We start from the raw sequence: 12,497 nt of genomic DNA, 5'->3' as shown, positions 1-12,497 counted from the left end.
GCACATGGAAAAAAAACTTGACTCGCAAGTGGAATGAGAACAAAATTCTGGATACGGAAAGTTGTACATGGAAAAAACTTGACTCCCGAGTTGGAGGAAAGCAATTTCGCAGCTGTTATGTTGAACATACACATTAAATAGACTGCTATTATCAGAATGAGAACAAATTCTGGATACGGAAAACCTTGACTCGCGAGATGGAGGAAAGCAATTTCGCAGCTGTTATGTTGAACATACACATTAAATTGACAGTCGAGAAGATAGTTATTATTGGACTTTCTGAGAGAGGTCACACACAGGCAGACGCCTACATATTCTCGCGAAAGCAATTTCGCAGCTGTTATGTTGAACATACACATTAAATAGACAGTCGAGAAGATAGTTATTATTGGACTTTCTGAGAGAGGTCACACACAGGCAGAGGCGAAGATATCATATGTAAAGAACACTTCCAATTTCCTTCGAAACAGGCAACTGTTTGTCTGAATCCTCCTCCTTTCATTCTACTGTTATATCGCCTGAGGACCTTTTTCTAAATGGTTTTGACTATGGACAAATTTCGATATGGCAAATGGAGAGGTTGCATAGCGCTAGCTGGCGTGCTCTTGAGTTTATTGCCTCTTACTTCTGCTCAACCAGGTATGTACTAATTACGGAACCTAAGTTCACAGTTGCCGGGAATGTTGTAGTGTTTCTGTTGTGTTTATCTTTCAGAATCGTCATTTGATTTCTCGTCGTTTTGTAAGATTCATGGAGTGTCTTCTTGAATCACCATTTGATGTCTTTTTGATGAATCTTCATATTTGGTTGACAAGATATTGTTTTATTAAAAGTAATTTCTGGTCGTGTGGAAGGATTTTTAAGTATCGATTGTGGAGGGAAAACCAATCGAACAGGAGAAAACAATGTAAGCTGGGTTACCGATACAACTTTTATAGATTTCGGTCAGACAGCAGAGGTCGTGAACGCCTCAAATTACGGTGACGGTTCTTACTTGGAGTTGGATACTCTACGATATTTCCCAAAGCCTCTGAACAAAAGCTGCTATCAATTGTCTGTGACCCCTAATATACCTTACCTCTTAAGACTGTGGTTTAAGTTTGGAAATTACAATGGATCCGGACAACTGCCAAGCTTCGCTTTCTCTATTGAGACACTGGATCTGTTAGCTATGTGAAACATAGCGATCTCACATCTAGATGAAGTACTTTATAATGAAACAATATTTGTTAGTTCTGGCACAGTGCTGTACATCTGTTTGATCAGAACCCCGGAAGTTGATGATCCCTTTATCTCTGCTATCGAACTGAGGACGCTCCAAGCAGGCATGTATGAACAGGCTAAGCCAGGAACAATGTTGATTTCAGTATGGAGATATGATGTCGGTGGAAGTTTTATGCTTAGGTGAGTTTACTTTAGAAATATAGGTAACAATTATTGGTTATGATATTTTTTTTAATGGAAATCTACCTGTCATATTTTAATGGCTTTTTATGTGTAATAAAACAGGTATCCTGAAGACAAGTTCGACCGGATCTGGCACTATAAATCAGCTTTAACTGTTTCTAATTCTATTTCAGTACGGTTTGTAAGTTGTAATGAGACCATTTCAACCAACAATACCAAGGAACTTCCTCCACCTGCCGTGATGCAAACGGCGGAAGTTATCATGGATGATCGTCAAGAATTCACTATAGGACCGACCAATGGTCACAAATTATTACTATTTTGCAGAGATCGAGAAGCTAAATACGTCTGAACACAGATCCTTTTCCGTGAGAATAAATGGTCAAAATCGGTCTGAAGCCATTACTTCTCTAAGCAATAATTCTACCCTGGAGCGAACATTCATATCCAACCAAGCAGAGGACTTCAACTTTGCCTTGGTGAGCACTGGTGACGCTACCAGTGGTCCTATCATCAACGCTTTTGAGACTTACAAAATAATTGACACCCAACCAGCGACATATGCAGAAGATCGTAAGTTACCTCCTTAATGTTTTGAGACTGGAATCGTTGATATTATGATCCAATTTCTAACCAAGTTCTTTTGATGATGCAGTAAAAGCGCTTGAGTCTATCAAAAGCAGGTTTGGCATGAAAGGTTGGATTTCTGATCCTTGCTTTTCGGTCCCGTGGAATGGAATTGCCTGTGAGAGTAGTACTACTCTGCCCATAAGAATTTCGGAAATGTAAGTTAATTTCTTCGATATGTTTCGAGCTGAAATCGTATGACTGTCCAGATTCAATGGTGAAATTTTATATTGACCAAAATTTATTGGCAGCAATCTGTCAGGGAAGAACTTTACAGGATTGGTGCCTAACGATATTGGACAGTTGACCGCATTAATTAATGTGTAAGAAGAAATGAACCATATTTTAAGCCTAGTTGGACTCAAAAGAATTCGGGATGCCTTTAATGGAGGGGAAAATAGTTTGTGTCTGAATATTATATATCAAATCATAATATATGTGCAACATCATTTGTGTGAAATTGGCAGATCTCTGGATAATAACTCTTTTATGGGAAATCTGCCAAATTTCTCCAGTTTAACCAAATTGGAGAGATTGTAAGTTTCTTCTCAACATTTCAATTTTCAGTTGGTTTGTTTTTTCAACATTCAACTTTCAATTTGTCTGTTTTTAGTGAGCATATGCATTTTCATAAAACCAAAATTACTTTGCTAATTATGTAGATATCTACAAAACAACAACTTGAGCGGTACTCTTCCTTATTGGTTATGCGATCTGAAAAACCTAAAAGAGCTGTACGTCGCCCTTTTTCTTCTGATTCTATTTAATTTTTGGCACATTTTATTCGAAATTTATTTCCACAATTTTATTCAGAATTAGACACGATCGAAGTAGTAAATATCGCAGTGTTTATTTTCACAGGAATATAAATAATAATAATTTTAGTGGTGTAATTCATATCCAACATCTTAATGGTTCATTGAAATTCAGGTAACCATATCCTATTTTATATTCCTTATGTTTTGACATAAATCATTAGAGATTTCAATTTTTCTTTCCTACTTTCTATAAAAGAAATGTCATCGACAAGTTAAGACAATAATCAATCCAGCTCAGATTCTCGTTAATAGTACTAGAGGACGTTCATGGATAATCTCTATCTTTGGTCTACTGCAGTTACTGTGGAAACTCCTACTTACCTATGCATAAGGGGAAATGCATTCTGCATACTACAAATAAGAACAAAAGGAAGGTTTTGCTCGGAACGATAGTCGGCGGTATTCTAATCATCGCTTCAGCAATGATAGTGGCAATTGCTGTGTATTACAACAAAATCAGGAGAAAAGAACAGGGCGTTGCCGACAAAAGATGCGGGCAGGAAATGGAACCAAGATCTTTCTTGTACCAAGGTTAATAAATACTAATAATATTAAATATATTATAATACGATACATAATGGTAGTCATCCCTGTAAATGAAATTAGCTTATATTAGCTTAGATTGATTGATTGATTGGTGGTGCTGTGATTCTCAGTAACTGTATTTTCCCTTCATTGGTGACAGATTATTCGATGGTTATGGTGCCAAGTTCAACGAAATCCCAAGCCTTCACTCTAGATGAGATGATAGCGGCCACACAGACCTTTAGTCAAGAGATCGGGCGAGGGGGATTTGGATCGGTGTTTTTGGGTAAATTGCCCCAAGGAAAATACATAGCTGTCAAAGTGCTCTCGCAGTCCTCGCGACAAGGAGTTAAAGAGTTCTTAAATGAGGTGATTTTCAGATATATCTTCAATCATGTAACATGGTTCAATTTGGATTTAATGCAAACAATTCTTACCACAGAATCATGGTTTGAAACCATTTATGATGTATTGTAAAATTCACGCGAACGGTCATTTGATGAACAGGTTGATCTTCTTTCCAGAATCCTGTTGGGTATTTTTAATACAAAATACCAAAAACTAACAATATGTTTACCACAGAGCCAATGCTCTGTTTACTCTGTCCAGGATCTTTTGACAGAAAACCTCTTAGAAACAAAATGACTCAGATCAAACCATTAAACTGACACAAAACATTTCTATTCACAAATATATTTCCTCATACATATTCATCCTCTGTTACTGAGAGGGATTCACCACAAGAAAAACATTCAACAAAAAAAACATTCACTGTGTTTTCACCTGAGAATTCACTGAGCTGGGTTACTGCTGTAAATCCCCTTTTACATTCACTTTACTGCTGTAATAAAATTTACATATGCATACAAATACGCTCCACCATTTTCTTTATGCACTGCTTGTGCAAAAACCACACATGGTTTTCTTACAACTCCAAAAATTACATCACCTGGTTCTTATCTTTTTACACACTGTTGTGTGTTTTTTTTTTTTTTTTTTTTTTATACTGCGCCATCATTCTTTTTCACTGCTTGCTGTGAAGAATAATTTCTTTTCCTCCCGTGTGCAACACTTACAAAAAAAAAGTCAACACTCAAAACATAAAAGACTTATTACATACGTTTTTTTAACATTCAATACATGCCGTATGTAAATATAAAAAAATATTAAAACGTGCCCATATCCCATACGAAACTTAATTAATGAGCATATGCACCCATACCTCCATAAAAAAGACTTACGTGCAATATGTTAAAACTTCAATACGCTACCTACCACTATGACATTTCATTGATTAAATGTATGGTCAACAAAACTTAGATTTACTCCACACTATGAATTTAATATTTGCCGTATGCAGGTTTGGAGCAGCTTCGGGCAATCAACGGTTGAAGAAGGTGGAGCACATCCGACGGTGGAGGGCAATATCGGAAGACCAACAAGTGTTGAAATTTATCCCCCGAGATTCTTACGTTGCGTTACGTCAGGGCTGAACCACGTGTCATCACCAAAATTTCTCGGGTTCAAACATCGGAAAAGTACCTTTGCCTGAAATCAACCCGAGAGCTTTCCGGCTAGTTGGCTGAACGTTTTCTGGCAGTGGTCTGGCTGCGTTGAAATTACATTTTCAACACTCCCCTTTAATTTCAACAGCTGGGCATTCAGTCATACCGAGACACTTTCTCAAAAATTCAAAGCTCTTCTGATCAAGTGGCTTTGTCAAGATGTCTGCTACCTGTTCTTGAGTCCTGCAATGTTCTAGGACAATTTCTCCATTGTTCACCAATTCTCTGATGTAGTGAAACCTTGTATCAATGTGTTTCGTTCTCTTATGAAACACTGAATTCTTTGACAAAGCAATAGCTGAGCTATTGTCACAAAAAATCACTGTCGCTTTTGCCTGCTCTTGGCCTAAGCTTCTCAACATTCTTCTCATCCAAACTGCTTGACATGCTGCTGCTGTAGCTGCCACATATTCAGCCTCTGCTGTAGACAATGCTACAATGGACTGCTTCTTAGAAGCCCATGAAATGGCTCCTGAACCCATATTAAAAACATAACCGGAAGTGCTCTTCCGATCATCTACACTTCCAGCCCAATCGCTGTCTGTGTATCCAACCAAATCTGAATGCTCTGAGGCATGATATAAAATTCCAAACATTTTGGTACCTTTCACATACCTCAAAATTCTCTTTGCTGCCTGCCAATGTGCCTCCTTCGGCCTCTCCATGAACCTGGAAATTAAACTAACAGCATACATTAAACCAGGCCTAGTAGCTGTTAAATACATAAGGCTGCCTACAATACTTTTATACAAACTAGGATCAAAATCCTTGCTGCTGTCCTCTCTGCTGAGCTTTAATCCCATCACTGTGGGAGTGATTGCTGCCTTGCATTCTTCCATCTTAAATCTACCCAAAACTTGATTTACATATCTTGCTTGAGATATAAAAATTCATTTTTCATTTTGATCTACTTCTATGCCTAAGAAGTATCTCAAGAAACCCATATCAATCATTTCAAATTCATCCTTCATGACTGATTTAAAATTCTCAATGAGCTGATCATCATTACCTGTGAAAATCACATCATCAACATATAAGACAACCATTAAAATCTTACCATCTTTTTCCTTGATGTAGACTGTGGGTTCTCCTTCACATTTGTCAAATTCATTATCCAATAGATATGAATCTATCCTGCTGTACCATGCTCTTGGCGCTTGCTTCAGCCCATAAAGAGCTTTCTTCAATTTGCACACTTTGTGCTCTTCACCTTTCTTCTCATATCCGAGAGGCTGTTCCACATAAACCTCTTCCATTAACACTCCATTTAGGAATGCTGATTTCACATCCATTTGGTAGACTTTCCATTTGTTTTGAGCTGCTATGGACAACACTGCTCTCACGGTTTCCATTCTTGCAACCGGTGCGAAAGTCTCCTCATAATCTCTCCCATACTGCTGCTTGTACCCTTTGACAACCAGCCTTGCCTTGTGCCTTTCTATCTTGCCTTCAGCATTGCTCTTGGTCTTATAGACCCATTTCACACCAATGACTTCTTTGCCTTTTGGTAACTCAACCAAATCCCATGTTTTGTTTCTCTCTATGGCATTCATCTCCTCATCCATAGCTTCTATCCATTTCTTATCTTTAATAGCTTCTTCAAAATGAATAGGATCATCAACATGACAATACAAGGCAAATAAGGAATTCATTCCTTCTTCATAAATTTCACTTAGATTTCTAAACTTCTTACCTCGTTCACTTGGTGTGCAAGTGCTTGAAGATGCACTTGAATTTCCTCCTTGTGGTGTGCTTGGAGAAGCACTCTCATTGATCCTCAATGGTGTACCTTGCTGTCCTTGTGTTGGCGCTGTTGTTTGGGGATTCATTTCAGCCACCTCCTCTTCATCTTCATCATGAGACAAACAGTTCTTGACATTGACTGTTTTCTCTGTGCTTCCATCCCAAGCTTCCTCTTCTATGAATTGAACATCTCTGCTGACAAAAAACTTCTTGCTAGATGGAATATACAACCTGTAGGCTTTGGATTCCTCACTGTATCCAATGAAGAGACATTTCTCCCCTTTGTTGTCCAACTTCCTCCTTAGCTGATCTGGAATGTGTGCATAGGCCACACATCCAAAAACTCTCATGTGGGTGACTCCTTGCTTTCTCCCACTCCATGCTTCTTCTGGCACCTTGTTCATCACTGCTTTTGTAGGACACCTGTTCAAAATATAAACTGCACAATGTACAGCTTCAGCCCAATACTCATTTGGCAAATGCTTTGCCTTCAACATGCTCCTTGCCATATCCATGATGGTCCTGTTCTTTCTTTCAGCAACTCCATTTTGCTGTGGGGTGTACCGAGTTGTGAACTGTTTATGTATTCCATTTTCTCTACAAAACTTTAGGAATTCATTTGAGATATACTCACCTCCTCTATCAGTTCTCAATACTTTTATGTGCAGCCCGCTTTGGTTCTCCACAAGTGCTTTGAAATTTTGGAATTTCTCAAAGACTTCACTTTTGTTTTTAAGGAAATATATCCAAGTCTTCCTTGTCAAATCATCAATGAATGTTAAGAAATATAGGCTGCCTGCTAATGATGGAGCTTGCATTGGTCCACACAAATCTGAGTGGATAATCTCTAAGGGTGTCTTTCCCCTTATGCTCTTCCCTGATGGAAAACTTTCTCTGTGTTGTTTTCCCAAAATGCAGCCTTCACATAGGCTGTCCGGTTTCTCTATCAATGGTAATCCCTTTACCATTCCTTTTCTGCTCAACAAATTTAGACCTCCAAAATTTAGATGCCCGAATCTCAAGTGCCATAAGCAGTTCTCATCCTTTAGCACACTTTGGAAGGCCTCTTGGGTGACTGCTGCCATTTCCCTTTTGTTCTTCATGTCTGCTCTTATTCTAAGAGGGAACATTCTGTTCCTTGTCATCTTCACTTCAGCAATGCATCTTTTGCTGGGTGGTATGTCCATGATGGTGCACACATCATTTACAAAGTAAACATTGTAACCCTTTTGGATAAGCTGTCCAACACTCAATAGGTTACATCTCATTCCGGGGACATAGTAGACATCTGCTATGGTTTTCCTTTCTCCTTGTTTTGTAAATATTTTTACCTCCCCTTTTCCCATAACAGACACTTTACAATCAGTTCCTAGTGTGACCTGTGATTTCAAATTCTGATTTAAGGCTGAAAAGAGGGCTATATTCCCTGTCATATGGTTGCTGCAACCTGAGTCTAAAAACCATATGTCCTCACTATGTGTTTCAGCCATGTTACAAGCTAACAGGACATTTTCTTGACTGTTGTTTTCTCTTGTAACATTTGCATTTTGTCTGTTGTTCATATCATGCTGTTTCTTTCTACAATCACTAGCATAATGTCCATACTTTTTGCAATAATAGCATTGAACATTAGATTTATCATACCTTTGTCCTTGAGCATGATGTTGTCCTCCTTGTTGGTTGCTGCCTTGGCCTTGGTTCTGATTTGGATTGCTGCCTCTTCCTTGTGCATTTGCTGAGCTGTTCCTTCCACCTCTGTTCTGGGTTCTGCCTCTTCCTCTTTTGTTTCCTCTGCCTTGACCTCTTCCTCTTCCAAAGGACATCTGGGTCTTGAAGGCTTGCTCAAGAGATGAGTTTTCATTCCTACTCAACCTCTGCTCATGTGTTATCAGTGATGCATGTAGCTCATCGACTGAATAACTTGAGAGATCCTTTGTCTCTTCAATGGTGGTGACTATGGCATCAAACCTTGAGGGTAAGACCCTCAATATTTTCTCCACAATTCTTCTGTCTTCAATGATTTCTCCATGAGTTCTCATTTGTGTGATTACACCAATCACATGAGTGAAGAATGAGTCAATGTTATCTGACTCCTTCATGTTCAAGTTCTCAAAATCCTTTCTCAGCAATTGTAGTTTTGCTGTCTTCACTCTCTCCATGCCTTGATAGGCTGTCTTAAGGGTTTGCCATGCTTCATTGGCTGTCTTAGCTGCTGCTAACCTTGGAAACATACTCTGGTCTACTGCTAGATACAACAACACACGGGCTTTTGAGTCCTTCTTCCTATTGTTCTTCAGCAGATCCTTCTCTCCCTGAGTTAATGCATTGAACTCAGTTTCATCTGCTGGTTCTTCAAAACCTTCCTCAACTATTTCCCATAAATCTTGAGAAGCAAGCAGGGCTGTCATAGTTATTGACCAGTAGTCATAGTTCTTCCCATTAAACTGTGGGAGCTGGGTGTTAAACAAACCCATACCAGTGCTTGTGCTAGCCATTCCTTGTATTCTGATCTATGTCTCTAAATCCTTGACTGTGTGTTTAAAACAGCTGACTGTTTCTTCAGCAACACAAAAAAAACTTTTGAAATACCTGAATCCTTTGATGTCTGAGTCTTCTGTCTGCCTGAGAAGTTTTGCTGCAGCTACAAACCTTCTCCCTTCAGCTTCTTTAACTTCTTTAAAGAGCCTGGTCCTGCTCTGATACCACTGTTGGGTATTTTTAATGCAAAATACCAAAAACAAACAATATGTTTACCACAGAGCCAATGCTCTGTTTACTCTGTCCAAGATCTTTTGACAGAAAACCTCTTAGAAACAAAATGACTCAGATCAAACCATTAAATTGACACAAAACATTTCTATTCACAAATATATTTCCTCATACATATTCATCCTCTGTTACTGAGAGGGATTCACCACAAGAAAAACATTCAACAAAAAAAACATTCAGTGTGTTTTCACCTGAGAATTCACTGAGCTGGGTTACTGCTGTAAATCCCCTTTTACATTCACTTTACTGCTGTAATAAAATTTACATATGCATACAAATACGCTCCACCATTTTCTTTATGCACTGCTTGTGCAAAAACCACACATGGTTTTCTTACAACTCCAAAAATTACATCACCTGGTTCTTATCTTTTTACACACTGCTGTGTGTGTTTTTTTTTTTTTTTTTTTTTTTTTTTTTTTTTTTTTACTGCGCCATCATTCTTTTTCACTGCTGTGAAGAATAATTTCTTTTCCTCCCGTGTGCAACACTTACAAAAAAAAAGTCAACACTCAAAACATAAAAGACTTATTACATACGTTTTTTTTACATTCAATACATGCCGTATGTAAATATAAAAAAATATTAAAACGTGCCCATATCCCATACGAAACTTAATTAATGAGCATATGCGCCCATACCTCCATAAAAAAGACTTACGTGCAATATGTTAAAACTTCAATACGCTACCTACCACTATGACATTTCATTGATTAAATGTATGGTCAACAAAACTTAGATTTACTCCACACTATGAATTTAATATTTGCCGTATGCAGGTTTGGAGCAGCTTCGGGCAATCAACGGTTGAAGAAGGTGGAGCACATCCGACGGTGGAGGGCAATATCGGAAGACCAACAAGTGTTGAACTTTATCCCCCGAGATTCTTACGTTGCGTTACGTCAGGGCTGAACCACGTGTCATCACCAAAATTTCTCGGGTTCAAACATCGGAAAAGTACCTTTGCCGAAATCAACCTGAGAGCTTTCCGGCTGGTTGGCTGAACGTTTTCTGGCAGTGGTCTGGCTGCGTTGAAATTACATTTTCAACAAATCCATCATAGAAACTTGGTCTCTTTACTAGGCTATTGTAATGAATCAAGAGAAGTTATGCTTATCTACGAGTACATGTCAGGAGGCTCCCTAAGGGATCACCTTTATGGTAAATACTTCTGCTGAGAGATATATGTTTATTTGAGTTGATAAAATATCTAAGATGACCAACATGGGTTCTTTTCCAGGTCCTAGTGCACATCATTCCAAACTAAATTGGAGAACCAGGCTCAAAATAGCTTTAGATGCAGCACAAGGTTACTCTTTCTCTTAGTTAATTTGGTTCACATTGATTCTTTTTATCTAAATGCGCGTTGTGAAGTATCTAGAATAATAAAATAGCCGTAAATTTCTAGATTTCTACTTAATATTACAAAGGACAAATAATGAGGAACAACATATCTCACTCATACACCTATGGTTTCTATTCAAAGGACTGGAATACCTGCACGTCGGTTGCACCCCAAAAATAATTCACAGGGATATCAAGACCGCCAACATCCTTTTAGACAGTGATTTGAACGGAAAAGTAGCAGATTTTGGCCTTTCAAAGATGACTGATGATGGGGAGGCTACTCATGTTACGACTGCCGTAAAAGGAACTGCAGGATACCTGGATCCAGAGTATGTTGGACATATATAGGTTGCACCTATTTGCAATATTCTGGTGCTAAGAAATTCAAGGCATTTTGCTTTTCCATTGTAATTTTTTGTGAGACACTTGACAGGTATTTCAGTACTCAAATGTTGACGGAGAAGAGCGATGTGTATAGTTTTGGAGTGGTTTTGCTGGAGGTCATATGTGGTAGACAACCCATAGATTTAAAACTACCTGTAGAGCAACTGAACATCATTAGATGGGTAAGTAATTTTACCATCAATTAATATTTATAGGAATTCCTAGAGTGCATTTCTCCAAGACTAACAATAATTATCCGCGTATCTATAGGTGACACCTTTCGTAATGGACAATGATAATCCTGGCAAAATAGCAGAAATCATCGACAAGAAGTTGGATGGAGGTTACGACATGATGTCTATCACTGAGGTTGCCAAATTAGCTATGAGATGTGTTCACGATGAACCGTCGGGCAGGCCGAGCGTGAGTGAGGTAGTTGCAGAGCTGAAAGAGGCTATCAAACATGAGGATCATCATGCTTCTACAATTTCAATTTCAGAGGAAATTGTTGGTGAAAGTAGCGGTTTTGTGTCAGGCTCGGTCCCTTTATTGGTAGGTTCGAGTGGACCTAGTGGAATGGTGTGGAGTGATAATAGCTCCAACATTTCTCAAGTGGGAAGATGAGTAGCGACGTTGGTTAAGAAGTCAAACATACAAGTCCTCATGATGGCAGCGTTGCGCGGACGTGGAACTACGCTTCTAATTTTTATATACCAAAGACGTGGAACTTTTAAGTTTCTTGCTTGAAGATCACGTAAATTCTAACTATCTCAGCAAATGCTGGGTGGGGCATACACTACCACACATCCTTATCAATAAAATTTGATGATGTACATGCATTTTTTATTTCGTGTTATTGGTTATAGGATGGGAAGCTTTTTTGGTTGTATTTTTAGTCTCATTTGTGTAGAATTTGGTTCGAATTGGTTGGAAAGATAAATTAGAATTATGAATTTTAATTAATCTCAAAATTTGAATTATAATTTTTTGGAATTTTTTAAAATTCTTAAAATGTTAAATCCATAGGTGCAATTAAAAAAAACCAATTTTAAATAAATTTAATCAAAATTATGTATAATCTACCAAAAACTTCAAACCAAACCATAAAATATTTAGAAAATATTATATACAAAATACTTAAACTGACCTTTAAAAATAATTTTTATTTTAGTTTTTTTAAACCATAAAAAAACTATCACATATTAAAATTCAAAAATTCAAAATATTTGTAAATTTTTATAAAGATATTATATTATATAACATGTATGCGAGACTTTCAATCGTATTTGGAATTTCACAAATTATACCATAT

The 12,497-nt window shown here is 37.8% G+C and overlaps 1 pseudogene; it reads left to right on the top strand.

The window, feature by feature from the left end:
* Nucleotides 1-363: 363 nt before the first annotated feature.
* Nucleotides 364-11,809, top strand: LOC149188752 (putative LRR receptor-like serine/threonine-protein kinase At5g48740; annotated as a pseudogene).
* Nucleotides 11,810-12,497: the final 688 nt, after the last annotated feature.

Source organism: Pinus tabuliformis, chromosome 3_1, assembly GCF_031772625.1.
Source record: "Pinus tabuliformis cultivar Carrire ecotype Pingquan chromosome 3_1, CPIR1, whole genome shotgun sequence".
NCBI lineage: Eukaryota > Viridiplantae > Streptophyta > Pinopsida > Pinales > Pinaceae > Pinus > Pinus tabuliformis.
The sequence above is the reverse complement of the archived record's forward strand: the minus strand, read 5'-3'. Positions and strand labels throughout refer to the sequence as shown.